Here is a 17,151-nt window from a genome sequence, read left to right on the forward strand (position 1 = left end):
GGTGGTCAGACATATGTTTACTTCTTATTTTTGTTCTAAAATTTTTGTAATATTGCATTAAAATTCAAAATTTGACCAATCAATTTTTATTTTTTTGAGATAAGTCCTAGTATTTTAGAAACTATATTCAATTTTCTAAAGATTCTTTTCTCACAACTTTTTGATATAAAGTTAATAACAAGTAGAAAATTGCATGTTAAGTTGACATAACCCTGATTTTCTGATTTTTTATTGCCACTTAAGAGCATAGATTGGTTGGCCATGATCCTGCACATACCCCTTAGTGTTGCTCATTTTGCCACAAATATAGAACCATTATGGGAAGCAAGGTGGGAGGTGGGTAGAATGACCTATGAAGAAGGATATGTTCATTCAGGGATAGAATTGACCCTTCATTTTCTTGTGAATAGCATCATACATATTGTTAGTTTTCTCCATCAACATAGATTGGAAGGAGAGTTTTTCAAAATTCTTAACCCTATTTATACCAAATGAACAAAGATGAGATATATTTCTAATAATGCCACCAATTTCCACTAAGAGAAGACAATAGATTATGTCTTGTTTTGATTGACAAGAAAATAGCTACACCTATTTAGCCAAAGACAAGAAAATGGTTAAGGGGGGAGCCATAAATCTAAGACAACAAGAAACTTAAAATATCAAGAATGGGTGGGAGATATGCATGTGTCTCTTATATAAGATACCATATTCTTTCTTAATTACTTCTTTTTATAGCCTAAGAAAGCTTAAGTATGTATAGGAAGAAAAATTACACCCAAATGTAGGAAAAATAAAATAAAATAACCCTAACCATTTATAAATATAATCAACACTAAAAATTTTGATATCAGAACTTAAATAGAGTCTAATCAATCATGACATAAGACTATGCATCAAAGAACTTAACTCATTTCTATATAGAATAGCTTGGTCAATTTCAACCTCAAAGAGAAGAAATGGACATTACTTCTTAAAAGCCACCATCCAACAACCATCATTTTGTTGTGTACTAGTCAAGTATTAGAGTGCTTTAAAAATTCTATTACAGTTGTAAACATCTCATCCGATTACCACCTAGTGGTTAATGAGAAGTAGTGTCCTAATTGATTTAGTTTTTGTATCTTCCTTCTAATGTCTTGTTTCTTAATGATAGCAGGTTTCTACAATCCATGATCCATTTTCATTCTTTTGCGTTAGATTGTGAGAGCTTTTCTTTTCAATTGGCTCTAAATTCTCTTTAGCATCAAAGAGGCATGAAAATTATTTTATGTTCTTCTTACAATTACACCAATCATGAGAGGCATTAAAGTTATCTTTAGTGTCAAAGAGGCATTCTCTAACACTAAAGTTCTTTTATTATTATATATTGCTTCATGGTATAGTAAGTAGTCTAGGAAACAAGTACTTTAGTCCACTAGTATAGTTAGTAGTCTAAAAATAGAAAGTCAAGCATAATGGTATAGTCAGTAGTCTAGGAATAGAGACTTAGGATTTATCCATTAAATCAATGATTACAAGGTAAAAGAACAAACTTGTGTCACCCTTTTGTAAAGGAAACAACTAACAAAAGTATAACTATTCACCTTCAATGACGTAAAATTGGTTTACTATTTTGAATTTGGAAATAAAGTAAACTAATCAAATGTGTAGAAATGGATGAAGTTTAGGATTTCTAATTTTTAATAACTATTTGGAATAACAATTTATATATTTTCCTAATTTTTGTAGATTATATTTTAGGTGCCGAAAAATGCTGAAAATTAAGGGTCTAGTTCCCACCACAAAACTAAATGGAAATAAACTTATCTCCTTTTAATCTTGGACCGTGTTATACATACATGCATACATACATACATACATATATATATATATATATATATATATATATATATATAGAACAATAAAAAATAGAAATCGACTTTAGACCTTTATTTTCTCCTTTATAAGGATTGAAATCTCAACTCACCTAAAATCGATAGTTTTCATCTCCCACCACATTTTTCTAAACAAATCTATTCTAACTAGGAGAAAAACTATACATTCTAGAAGATGACTCTCTCCTCTAGAACATCATATATTTTTTATATTTTTTTGATATGATCTAATATCTAGTTGTAGAATTTTTTAATTACAATATACTATATCGAATTAAAACACTATAAACTCTATATGAGAATATTCTTGACTCTGAGCTCTATAAAATGGTGTTTACATATTATTAAAAAAATATCATAAAAAATAGTAACACTTATTGAAATGCCACTTTTTTGAAATAATTTTATTTCTTTAGTAATTGGATACAAACTAGTATAAAACATGCATTTAATAGACATTTCAAATTGGAAAAGTGTGAGACCATATATAACTTAGTTAGAATGAATTTATCTAGATCACATGTTTAAAAAAAAAGACTTTTAGATAGAAATATTGAAATTCAATTGTTTTGATAAGTCAGCCTAAAAGGTGACACAACTTTGTAATTTTACCCTACATTAAAGAAAATTATTTTTAATTTCTTATAACAATTAATATTGAACCATTATACAAGTGATTGAGGATATGGAGATTTGGATTAAATAAATGTCTCTAAATAGTACCTTGTGATTGGTGTAATTCTAAAGAAGAATTAAAAAATTTCATGTCTCTCTGATTCTTTTTAGTTGGCTCTGAATTCTCTTTAGTGTCAGAGAGGCATGAAAGTTTGACTTTATTCTTCTATACAAATATACCAGTCAGAAGGTACTATTGTAGGGATTTCTTTCATCCAAATCTCATTATCCTCAATCACTAATTTAATGGTTCAATCTTTTTTTTAAAAAAAGGGGTAAATGCTTTGACCTGGAGCTATGAACCAATGAGGCCACAAATGGGGGACCTCGTCCCCATTAGATTTGAAACTTGATGGAAAGGATAACAACTCAACAACTTAACCATCACAACATGCCACTGTTGGCTTAATGGTTCAATCTTAGTTGTTATAAGCAATAAACAATAATTTTCTTTAATAAAATCATTAATTTAATTGTTAAGTCATACGTTTCTATGCCCATATTGCTGACTGTAACATCACACTTTTGTTTCTATTTTTTGCCTAGACTTCTTAGTGTACAATGAAGCAATATATAATACAGAAAGCTAGGCAATTGTATGGTTTTTTTTTAGTAAAGACCAGTATCTCTTTATTCCATAACCTACCTCTATGATATAATCTCTTTCTAAGCTTAATCAAGAATTTTATTTCCTATGGAAGGTCAATCTATTATTATCTTTTTGTTCGGAGATGGATTTATCTTTAGTTATGCTTGGGTCATGGTGCCCATGTTTTAGAAAGTGTTTTGATGGGTGTTCATAGAACTCTAAAAGATGTGGAACTTGTAGATTTCTACTTTGAAAGATTTAAGGCTGAGGCACTTCAGGTTATGTCAATATTTTCATCTTCTTTCAAAGGATGTGTGTTGAGATCTCCATTTATTCATAACTTATGCCTAAGACCAATCTGATATGACAAGATTCTCCATTAAATCTAATACCAAACTAAACATGATGTTAATCTATACTATTTTCTATCAAACTAAATACTTGATGCTATATCTAAATCCAAATTCCCTCTACATGTTTTCATTTTTGGAAGACCTATTGTTGTAGAAACCTTCATAGAGCTCCTCCCCTAAATTGCCAATTACAAAAATAAACCAAAATTGTAAAACTCAAAGACAAAAATGGAAAAAAATTTTAGACTAGGGTAAGGAGATTAATGAAGCTATAATTTTTTTTGAATCTAAATCCAATGCTATTGTGGCAAGTGTCTTCATTGGCATGTATGAAAAATATGGAAGCTATGAGAATGCATTGGGGTATTTGACAAAGTGCATCATTTGAAATATTTAATCAAAATATGAAACTAGGAGAATGCATGTGAGGAATTTAAATTAGTTTAGAAACATGAATTGGAAAATTCATCAGTCTTTTGTAAACTAGAAAATTGGTATAGTAAATTATGTTTATATATATATATATGTTGTTGACAAACTTTTTTGTTGAGAAACAAATCTTACATGATGTGTACTTTCACATAATACATTAATCTTTGAATAGAAGATTAGTTGAAAGTCCAATACAAGAATATTAATAAAAATTTGTGTTCCAAAATTCTCATTGAAAATCTAGGACCAACCAACAAATATTATTTTTTTATACAACAAATTCAGAAAAGACATTGGTCTATGTGGAAATAAATTGCATGCAATACCAAAGAACAAAAATGCTACATGCCACAAAGTAACTTAGTTAAATGGGCATAATGTCAACAAAACTACTCATAAGAGGATATAGCATAAAATTCTCAAGTAGGAAATAGTATTAACTCAATAAGCTTTGACCATTTCCTCCACTACACATATTTAATGGTACTCAATAAAGTTTTGAAATTCTTTTCTACTATAATATAACAACAAGAAACTCTATCTCAAGATGCCACCAATCATTCCAAACATTTTGTTCAAAACCTCTTTGGGATTACTTATAGAGCTACAAATTTCTCCTAGATTTTTAGTCTTCAATGTTACATAGTCAAAGCACCTCTAGAGAACATATAAAATGGCTCCAAAATTCTAATGCACAATTTGCTCAAGACTAGAATATCTTTAGTTACAAATGACATCTCTTTAAATCATGAACTACTATGTAAACAAACAATTAAATTCTTTCCTGAACTTTGTGAGTAATGATTGAAAGTGTAAGAAGCAAATCCAAACAGATTGAAAAGGAGGACTCCACTCTAAGAGGCCATTTTAGTTGAGTTTCTCAAAATTCAAAAAATTTAAGGTGTCAAATCTCAAGCCTTATATATAAGAACTATTGAAGTACAAATATCATTTGATTCAGGAAGGTTTATTTGTACTCTAAGCCATAGTGCACATCATATCTAGGATGCAACCTCCCTCATAAGCCCACTTTGTGGATATCTTCTTTGCATACATTTTTTGAGTTTGAAATTTCATCTACTTCTAGTAATTCCTTCAAGTACATTCCACCTTGCAAGTTCTCATTTTTTTCTTTTTTCTAATTTATTATTTTATATAACTTTTCTTTCAATTTTCTTTTGAGGAAGCTCCTTACCTCTAGAATTTTTGGTCCTTTCTCAGGGGAATTTTGAGCACACATTGTTGCAACATGAACCACTCTCTTTAATTCATCTTCATTGTATTTTCCTTGGAGCTTTGGATCAGCTAGTTGATCATACTTATCTTCTCAAACCAAGGGAAGGGCCTAATTCGTTATAGTAAGTTTCATACTTGGGTAGCCTACCTTTTCTATTGGCTTGTTACTAGTAGCAAGTTTAAGAAATAATATATTAAATTTTTATACATCACAACTTTTAGATGCCTTTCCCCACATGGCATATTTAGGTGCAAGATAACTTAGTGTTTGTTTCACTCATTTGGTAACACTTGTTACACCATCAGGTATGAGCTTTCCAAATGAAAAATTACCAACTTGGGTCTTAAAATTAGAATCTATCAATACATTTCTTTCCTTAATATCTCTATGGATTATATGAGGTGTTGCATAAGGATGAAGATAAGAAGCACTCTTTGCAAAGCCAATTACTATGTTCATTTTCCTTGGCCAATCAAGGAGACAATCTACAAAATATTGGCCATGGAGATGTGAAAGTAGACTTAGATTTTACATATCATCATATACTATAAGACATTCCTACCACTCAACATAATACCCTCATAAGCTCAAAAAATTTGTATGCCAAACTCAAAAAAGAATCTATAATTCCACTATAAACTCAATTTCATCTTTGGTACTATGGGCCATTAATATTTTGACTGTAATCTACGAACCATCCCAAAGTTGACCCATGTAGATACTTCCAAAACCTCTTTCTCCAATTTTATTATCATAATTGAAATTTATTTTAGTTGCATGTAACTCCTCTAAGGAGAAAATCCTTCAAATGATTCTTTTCTTCTCTATTCTTCTATTAAGAGCTCTGATGCAACAATACTTTCCTAAAAAGTCCATCCTCTCACCTTGCTACTATTTAAAATCCAAATGCCACCAAATTTGGCAAGATCCTTCCAACTCAAACCAAAAGTATAGATTTTTCTTCACCATTCTAACACAAATGATCTCTAAACACGTTCTCATAAAACAAGACCAAAAGAATTCTACTCTACCATTGATTTAGCTTACAATAAGGTGGAAGGAGAAGAAACTATGGCAAATACATGCACACAAGAATATTGGCCCCTGCATTCCCTTCATCAAACCTCTGTGCTTTATAATAGTGATGGAATGGGGTCTTACAATGAATCACACAAGGGATTAAAGAATGAAAAAAAAAATAGTTGCAGAGACTTTGCATTTGGATGGGAGAATTTAGTAAGTGCTAATTATTGTTGTTGCACTTTTTTAGTATTTTTCTTCTCTAAAAGTTTCCAAATATTACATTACAATGCTTTTTCTATGGATATAATCAAAATGAAAAGAAAGAGATTGTGTAATGGAGGAATGGTACCTTTTGGAAGCATAGAGGTGCAAACTTCTGTGCCTAAAGACATTAAGGGTATCTAAAAATAGGCTTTCATGAAATGATTTTTATGCCTATTTTAAGGGTCTTATTTTTTCTATAGTTGCACATTTGATTGAAAATGATTTACTATTATTGCACACACTGACACTCTTTTCTAGATAATATAGAAGCATCTAGTAGTAGTCCAACATGCCCTCCCCATCCATGATTTATGTAGAGAGTTTGCATCTAATGTGGTGTGATGAAACCAAATTCAAATTCGGATGAATAAACTAGAGTTGCTCTTAAATATATTCATAAGGTATCTATTTTATAAAAGCCAATTGCATGATTTAATTATTTTCTTGATTTCCTTGAATTCTAACTCAATTATTTAAAAAAACCTTTTCTTAAATGCTTTTATAGATTAATTGTCTATAGGCAATGCAACTAGTCTTAAATTTTCCTTTTATAAGTCCCTACATTGATCTTTTAGCAAATAAAATTCAATTATATGTTTTTGTAACCGAAACCATTCCATATGTAAATATTTTTTAGGGTTTTGAGCTCATAGATAGAGAAGTTGCACAGTTGCATGATAATGACCTCTCTACCAAAAAAGGAACTCTATTAAATGTTGGATCTAGATCCCACATTGCTCAATTCTACTCATTTTTTTGGTGTCCCCCATGAAGAGGTGGCATATGTCACATCAATTTACATAAAGGGCATATCAATTGTTGAATCAGCTGTGCTAGTCAATTAGTTACTTCGATAATTTTTTAATATATATTTTATTTTAAATATATTCATAATATTAAAATAGATGATTCATGATATTATGTTATATGTTACTTCTTAATCATATTTGTAATAATAAATTATATTATATAATATTATTAGCAATATTTTCTTTCTTTATTAAAATAATTTGAATAATAATATTTTATAGTGTATTATTATTTATTTGATTAACATGATTATTATTATGATTATGATTATATTATATGTAATTTTTTGTTTAACTTTTCATTTAGGCTCTATTATCATTCAAATCTAGCTCTAGAAAGGGGACATTACATTATGGTTAATGATATGAAGTTTGTGGTTATGATCAACCATCGTAGGAGTATGGTTCTGGGGCTTATTCTATAATTGGGGTTACCAAAAAGTGAAGCATATTAATTGTCTACTAGACTTTACTAGTCCATTATTTACTTTTTTTATAGGTTTTTTAAAGCAATTTATCATAAACATATTATTTAGTCTATTGTTACATTTATGAATTCACACCACTTTCCTATTTACTAAGAATAACTTAATTATAGATCTTGATAACAACTTTCTTTTCATGTCCCATATTTTTACTAAATTCCTATTTTTATGTTGCTTGTAGACTAAGGTTCAATAAATGTCAACATCAGGTGTAATGAACACTTTTAGCACCCACTTGAGCATAAGAAAGAGGAAATATTTGATCCTTCAACACCTCATATGTTAAAAATTGAGTATTTCAATTGCTTGTGTTTCATAGTTTTTAATAAATGTGATTTTTTAATGGGGTTTGATATTTTAATTTAATGAAAAGGTCTATTTTCTTGACATAAATTGCATAATCATTTTCATCTTTTTCTGAGAATTAGTACAAGAAATAATACTTGTGTGAGGCCAAAGTGCTCCAAATTACATTTTATAAGAGTTTACCACTACAATAATTTAGAGAAGTGTAATTGACATGAAATATAATTTTAAAATGCTTTAACAAAAGAATTTTAAATTGTTGAATTATTATTGATAAAGATTTAGATTATTATTTTTCACAATAACTAAAATTTGTGTTCTTTGAGAAGAGTACATCATGTTACAGTGACCATGATCATGGTAGATCTAATGTTGGGAAGACAACTTTGACAATTTTTTGCATTATTCTTTAAAGGGTATGAGCTCAATGGAAGAACACCAGCTTTATAAGTAGGAGGATGGTGGTTCAATTCCATCATGCCCCAAAATGAATAAATTAATGATTAAATAAGCTACCAGATAAAATACAAAATATATTACCAAATATACAACTATATATACTACCAAATATACTACCAAATATATTACCAAAATATTACCAAGCATAATACCATATATACTACCCAAAACACTACCAAATATACTACCAAATCAACTACTAAATCAACTACCAAATACACTACCAAATACACTACCATATATACTGCCATATATACTACCCAAAAACTACCAAATATACTACCAAATAAACTACCAAAATTACCAAATCAAATAGCATATAAACTATAAACTACTAACTAACAATAATAAATCACTATGACCCAATCAGTGATTAAAATAGTTTAATTATAAATTTGGTTGGGAGATAAATGTTTAGCAATAAACTACCATTGGTCACATGATCAAAATTAGTCACATATCCACATTTTTTAGTAGTTTATTTAGTAATATATTGTTTATGTACAAGTGTATTCAACGAGAGGAGAGAAGATCCATATGTTAACTCCTAACATGTGACAATAATATAGATTTCTATTTTTATGGTATATTCACAAATATTTGTGATTTGAATTCTTAGTTTGTAATACCCATTCTTTACTATCATCATAGACTTAATTGTTGAACTTTTATCTAACTCTTCTATGGATAGGTTACCCTTTAACTGATATTTGAATTGTGATGTTTTGATATATAGACTAATTGATTATACTAGATAGCATGGTCACTCTTGCAATGATGATATTTTCATGTGTCTATTGGATGATTATGATTATCTTTATAATGATGATGTTTTAATTACTCTTACTCAGTAAATGTAATTATTCTATAATGACATCATATGATATGACCTCAAATTATGATATGATGAGTTGTTTACATTAAAATATAACGTTATTTGTACTTGTAATTTATTGATTATAGTTAACCATACTTACACGTGTATGGTGTGTGTATTTTATATTTCTGTCTGACATGCTTGATGTGATTAGGGCAGGGAGTCATAGTCACTTGCAAGTTAGGATCTACATGATGTACCACTCCTTGAAATTGCCTATTTATCTTATATATATGGGCACATGTACATGCTCATTTTTTATGTAGGTTGCAAGTGTTGGAAAAAACAATGGGAAAGTAAACTTCGAGAGAGGGTAGGGGTGGATCAGCACTTAATAAATTAAGTTATCTAATATTTAATTGAAATTAAATGACTTTTTATTAAATTAAAAATTAGTAAACCCTACTAAGGCTTAGGGCTCTTTATTGGAGCCTTTATTGTCATTTTAGAAATAGATAGGTTTTAGGAGAGCAACTAGATGGAGAGTTATAATTAATAGGTTTACACACATGTTTTAGAAGAGCAATTTGGAAATTGAAGTTAAAGAATTGTTGAAAGCTTAAGGGTGTTTAGATTGCATCTATTCACCAGATTGTTCAAAATTGTACATATCATTTTGAGGTAGGATCTAAGAACTCATAAATGTTGAAATTATTTTGAAAGATCTGTCTACCTCGTGTTTTCCATATTGCTAAAAATGAAGTTTTGAAATTTATGGAAAAAAATATGAAGTTCAAAGATTTTTATTTGAAATTAAGAAATTGAATTGATTCATGCATTGTTTGGAAACTACAACCAAATGCAAATTGTAGAATCATGTTGTTGAAAATTAATCTAGAAAACCTAGATCTAAGAAATGAGAGAAAATTCAACCTTAAATTTTAGAGAAATTGATTATTATTATATGGGGGTTGAAAGAAAATTATCTGAAAACTTCAACAAAAACCCCCATAGGGATGACTCTAACTCTAACCCTAACCCTACCCCTACCCCTAATTCTAACCCTAACTCTAACTCTAACTCTAACCTTCACTATAATTATAACTCTAACTCTAATTGCATCCCTAACACTAACCCTAACTCGAACCCTAATCTTACTCATAATCCTAATCCTAACACTATATATAATGGTAATACTAACCCTAACACTATATGTAACTCTAACTCTAATCCTAACCCTAATTCTAATCATAAACCCAATCCTAATTCTAACCCTAACTCTAACTCTAAACCTAAATCTAACCCTAAATCTAATGCTAACTCCAGCCCTAACCCTAAATCTAACCCTAACCCCAACTCTATCTCCAAAATTAACTCTAACTTGATCCCTAACTCTAACTCTAATTCTAACCCTAACCCTAACCCTAACCCTAACCCTAACCCTAGCCTCAATTCTAGCCCCAATTATAACCCTAACACTAACACTAACACTAACACTAAAACTAACACTAATTATAACCCTAACCCTAATGCTAACACTAACTCTAACCATAACCCTTATGCTAACCATAATCCTAGCCCCAATTCTAACCCTACCTCTAACTCCAACTCTTGTTCTAATTCTAATTCTATCTCTAAATCTAGCTCAAATCCTACCTCTAAATCTAACCCTAACCTTAACCCCTAACTTTATTTGTAACCCTAATTCTAGCCCTAACCCTAATTATTACCCTTACCCTAACTCTAGCTCTAACTCAATCTGTAACCCTAATTATATTTGTAACCCTAATTCTAACCCTGACCCTAATTCTAACTCTAACTCTAATTGTAACTCTAATTCTACCCCTAATCTTAACCTGAAACTATATAACCCTAACTCTAACCCTAATTCTAACCCTAACCCCAATTCTAGCTCTAACTCTAACCTAATTCTAACCCTAACTATAACTTTGTTCCTAACTCTAACCCTAACTATAACTCTAACTCTAATTCTTACCCTAACCCTAACCCTAACCCTAATTCTAACCCTAGCTCTAACTCTAATGCTAATTCTAATCCTAACCCTAATCTTCTTACCCTAAATCTAACTCTAACTCTAACTCTAACCCTAACTCCAACTCTAACTTTATCCCTGATTCTAACCCTACCCCTAATTCTAACCCTAACTCTTAACTTTGACTCTTTTTGTAACCCTAACCCCAATATTAAACCTCACCTTAACTTTGACTATAAACCTACCCCTAATCCTAACCCTAAGACTATATATAACTCTAACTCTAACACTAACCCTAATTCTAATCCTAATCCTAGTCCTACCTCTTACCCTAACCCTAAATCTAATAAGGTAACTTTAACCCTAACCCTAATCTAACCCTAATCACAATTCTATCTCTAACTTTAACTCTAACTCTAACTTGAAGCCTAACTCTAACTCTAATTCTAACTCTAACTCTTATACTAACACTAACACTAACACTACCTCTAATTTTAACTCTTACTCTAATTGTAACCCTAACCCTAATGCTAATCCTAACCATAACCCTAACACTAAACCTAACCCTAACCCTTATGCTAACCCTAACCATAACCCTAACACTAACCATAACCCTAACTCTAACACTAATTCTAATCCTAACATTAATTCTAACCCTAAATATAACCCTAACTCTAACTCTAACTCTAACTCCAACCCTTATTCTAACTCTAATTCTAACTCTATCTCTAACCCTAACCCTAACTCTTATTCTAACCCTATCACTAACCCTAACTATATTTGTAACCCTAATTCTAACCCTCATCCTAATTCTTACCCTTACCCTAACCCTAACTCTATCTCTAATCCTAACTATATTTCTAACACTTATTCTAACCCTAACCCTAATCCCAACTCTAACTCTAATTTTAAACCTAACCCTAACCCTAACTCTCTTTGTGCCTACTCTCTAGATACACCTCATAATCTCTTTTTCTCTCTCTCTACATAAAACATGTCTGTATAAGAAACATAATATGAGCTCCTTCTTGTCTACATATATGCTCTCTCTCTCTCTCTCTCTCTCTCTCTCTCTCTCTCTCTCTCTCTCTCTCTCTCTCTCTCTGGGTGTGTGTATATACATATTATCACTTATAAAAAGAAATATTATTTCTAGATACTTGTACATATAGGGTTAGGCTAAGGTATATAATTTACTAAATGATTAGTACAATCATATATAGAGTAAGAGTTATAGTTAGGATCCAAGGTTTAAAATTTCATTTATATGACACTCAGTGTTATGGTTAGGGTTAATAAGTGGTTAAATGTTACACTAAAATAAGGCACAGGGTTAAGGGAAGTATGAGATTTAGGTGTAGTGTTGGAATATTTGGAGTACAACTATGGTCAAATTTGGGATATATGGTATAAAAATGACTCAATTAGTGGAAAAATTAATTCATGAAAGGGAAGTTATAAGTCCCAACACAACAATTTAGATGATGTTAAAAGTGTGAAAGAATATATAAGAGTCAATTTTATGAAAATTAATTTCTCCATGATGATCCCTAACTCTAACCCTAACCCCAACCCCAACTCTATCTCCAACTTTAACTAAACTTGATCCCTAACTATAACTCTAATTCTAACCCTAACCCTAACCCTAACCCTAGCCTCAATTCTAGCCCCAATTATAACCCTAACACTAACACTAACACTAACACTAGCACTAAAACTAACACTAATTATAACCCTAACCTTAATGCTAACCCTAACTCTAACCATAACCCTTATGCTAACCATAATCCTAGCCCTAATTCTAACTCTACCTCTAACTCCAACTCTTGTTCTAATTCTAATTCTATCTCTAAATCTAGCTCAAATCCTACCTCTAAATCTAACCCTAACCCTAACCCTAACTTTATTTGTAACCCTAATTCTAGCCCTAACCCTAATTATTACCCTTACCCTAACTCTAACTCTAACTCAATCTATAACCCTAATTATATTTGTAACCCTAATTCTAACCCTAAGCCTAATTCTAACTCTAACTCTAATTGTAACTCTAATTCTACCCCTAATCTTAACCCAAACCTATATAACCCTAACTCTAACCCTAACCCCAATTCTAGCTCTAACCCTAACCTAATTCTAACCCTAACTGTAACTTTGTTCCTAACTCTAACCCTAAATATAACTCTAACTCTAGATCTTACCCTTACCCTAACCCTAACCCTAACCCTAATTCTAACCATAGCTCTAACTCTAATGCTAATTCTAATCCTAACCCTGATTCTTACCCTAAATCTAACTCTAACTCTAACTCTAACCCTAACTCCAACTCTAACTTTATCCCTGATTCTAACCCTACCCCTAATTCTAACCCTAACTCTTAACTTTGACTCTTTTTGTAACCCTAACCCCAATATTAACCCTCACCCTAACTTTGACTATAAACCTACCCCTAATCCTAACCCTAACAATACATATAACTCTAACTCTAACACTAACCCTAATTCTAATCCTAATCCTAGCCCTAACACATACCCTAACCCTAAATCTAATAAGGTAACTTTAACCCTAACCCTAATCTAACCCTGATCATAATTCTATCTCTCACTTTAACTCTAACTCTAACTTGAACCCTAACTCTAACTCTAATTCTAACTCTAGCTCTTATACTAACACTAACACTAACACTACCTATAATTTTAACTCTTACTCTAATTGTAACCCTAACCCTAATGCTAATCCTAGTTGTAATGCTAACACTAACACTAACCCTAACTCTAATGCTAACCCTAACCATAACCTTAACACTAACCATAACCCTAACTCTAACACTAATTCTAATCCTAACCTTAATTCTAACCCTAAATATAACCCTAATTCTCACTCTAACTCTAACTCCAACCCTTATTCTAACTCTAATTCTAACTCTATCTCTAACCCTAACCCTAACTCTTATTATAACCCTAACACTAACCCTAACTATATTTGTAACCCTAATTCTAACTGTCACCCTAATTCTTACCCTTACCCTAACCCTAACTCTATCTCTAATCCTAACTATATTTCTAACCCTAATTCTAACCCTAAACCTAATCCCAACTCTAAATCTAATTTTAAACCTAACCCTAACCATAACTCTCTTTGTGCCTACTCTATAGATACACCTCATAATCTCTTTTTCTCTCTCTCTCTACATAAAACATGCCTCTATAAGAAACATAATATGAGCTCCTTCTTGTCTACATATATGCTCTCTCTCTCTCTCTCTCTCTCTCTCTCTCTCTCTCTCTCTCTCTCTTTGGTGTATGTATATGCATATTATAACTTATAAAAAAAAAAATTATTTCTAGATACTTGTACCTATAGGGTTAGGCTAAGGTATATAATTTACTAAATGATTAGTACAATCATATATGTTTACAATTTCATTTATATGACACTCAGTGTTATGGGTAGGGTTAATAAGTGTTTAAATGTTACACTAAAATAAGGGACAGGGTTAAGGGAAGTATGAGATTTAGGTGTAGTGTTGGAGTATTTGGAGTACAACTATGGTCAAATTTGGGATATATGTTATACAAATGACTCAAATAGTGGAAAAATTAATTCATGAAAGGGAAGTTATAAGTCCCAACACAACAATTTAGATGATGTTAAAAGTGTGAAAGAATATATAAGAGTCAAATTTATGAAAATTATTTCTGCATGATGATGTGAGAACATTATACATTGTTGAATTTTTAAGAATGCTAATGCAATTTTTATTGCAATGATTAAGAATTGTAATCAATAAATCTCCCTATCATTAAGGAATCTATTCAGACTTATGATTTTATTTCTTAATTAATATATTTAGTAGCCACATATATAATCTAATTATATAATGACAATATAAACTAAATATATGATTCATTTATTTTAAATTAATCACTAACTTTAATAAAATACATATTTTATTGATAAAGTGACCTTCTTGTCCACATCAACGATTAAATTTAATTATGAGACATTAAAAATATAAATATTTTGAAACATGCAAATATAAAACTATTATGAAACATACAAATCTAAACATGGAAGTCAAAAGTATTTTGAAATATGCAAATCTAAAACTAATGTAAAACATGCAAATGTAAAACTAAATTGAAACATGCACATTAAAAATTTGCAAAAGAAATGTATTATCAAATATCTAAATTAAAAAGTTTTTGAATCCTAAATCTAAATCAAACATACAAGGCTAAACTATATGAAACTTTAATTTACTCCTGTTAAAAAACTCTAATTGCTCCAATAATCTCCATCTCTTCCTCCCTGCAAAAACACAAAATGAAAATGAAATGAGGAGCATTTGTTTTATAATTTATGAGAGAACCCTCATATCCCCCAATAGATGTCTTTTGACATTCCATGAATTTGTTTCAAATTCCCCCACTCTTCACAAAAAATAAGCATGAATGTGCATGCAAAAATATATTTAACAAAAAGAAAATGTTTTATATTTAAAATTTTAATTAAGTTATTTTAGCCCTATTTTCTTGTGTTCTATTTTTTTGGCCTTATTTTTTAGGTTCTATTATTTCGGCATCCATTTGGCTTAATATTATTTTGGCTAACTATTATTTTGAATATTTTATTTTATTTTATAATTCAATAATGTTAAAATATATACTAAATATATGATTTATCTACTTTAAATAAATCATTAACTTTAATAAACTATAAATTGTATTGATATGGTGGCATTCTCATCCAGATTAATGATAAAATTATGCTTTGAAACATGAAAATATAAATACTTAGAAACATGCAAATGTAAAACTATTGTGAAACATTAAAATCTAAAACATGCAAACCAAAACTATTTTGAAATATGAAAATCTAAAACTAATATGAAACATGCAAATATAAAACTAATTTGAAACATGCACTTTTAAAATATGTAAATGAAAAGTATTATAAAATTTATAAATCAAATAGATTTTGAATACAAATATAAATTTAAATCAAACATGCAAGACTAAACTATTAAATGCAAGCCTAAATAGTTATGAACAAAATTCTAAATCTAAATGAAATTAATTAAAATTGAAATCTAAATCAAAGTAGAATATTATAACTAATTTTAAATTTCAATTTACATCTTCATCTAAATCTAAATGAAAATGTAAATAAAAAATAGATATCTCACCTACAAAAATGTTACTCCAAAAATTCAATCTACTCCTATTCAAAAACTCCAATCTAATCCTCCAATAACCTCCACCTCTTCCTCCTTGCAAAAACATAAAATGAAAATGAAATGATGAGCCTTGGTTTTATAACTTTTGAGAGGCTCCTCATATCCCCTAACAGACGTCTCTTCACATTCCACAAATTTGTTTCAAATTCCCCCACTCCCCACAAAAAATAAGTATGAATGTGTATGCAAAATTATATTTAACAAAAAAAAATCATGTTGAAATTATTTCGCCCCTATTTTTTTGGGCCCTACTTTTTCGAGCCCTATTATTTCGGCCTCCATTTGGCTTCCTATTATTTTGGCCAGCTATTATTTTAGGAATTCTTTTTTAATATTTAATTTGGAAGTTTTTAACCGCTCCCAATTCTTTTTTATTATCAGAGAATCTTTTTTGACATATTCTCGTGCTGGGTATTTGTGCTGACCTCAATATTTTTAAATTTATTTTTAAAAGTGAATTTTGTGTGTAACTCTCACCAAATCTTTTTTCCTTACACGAATTATTCCTTGGAATATTCTTTGTGCTGGGAATTGTTTCTCCCATTGTATATTCCTCTCAGCATAAATATATTTTTGAAGTTTTAGATTTCATAGAA

At 30.0% G+C, this 17,151-nt stretch overlaps 1 pseudogene; it reads right to left on the minus strand.

Moving 5' to 3' along the window:
* Positions 1-4,944: 4,944 nt before the first annotated feature.
* Positions 4,945-6,039, minus strand: LOC149580392 (PTI1-like tyrosine-protein kinase At3g15890 pseudogene; annotated as a pseudogene).
* Between the last annotated feature and the right edge of the window lie 11,112 nt (positions 6,040-17,151).

Source organism: Cupressus sempervirens, chromosome 1, assembly GCF_028749045.1.
Source record: "Cupressus sempervirens isolate cs-2001-9-10 chromosome 1, ASM2874904v1, whole genome shotgun sequence".
Classification (NCBI taxonomy): domain Eukaryota; kingdom Viridiplantae; phylum Streptophyta; class Pinopsida; order Cupressales; family Cupressaceae; genus Cupressus; species Cupressus sempervirens.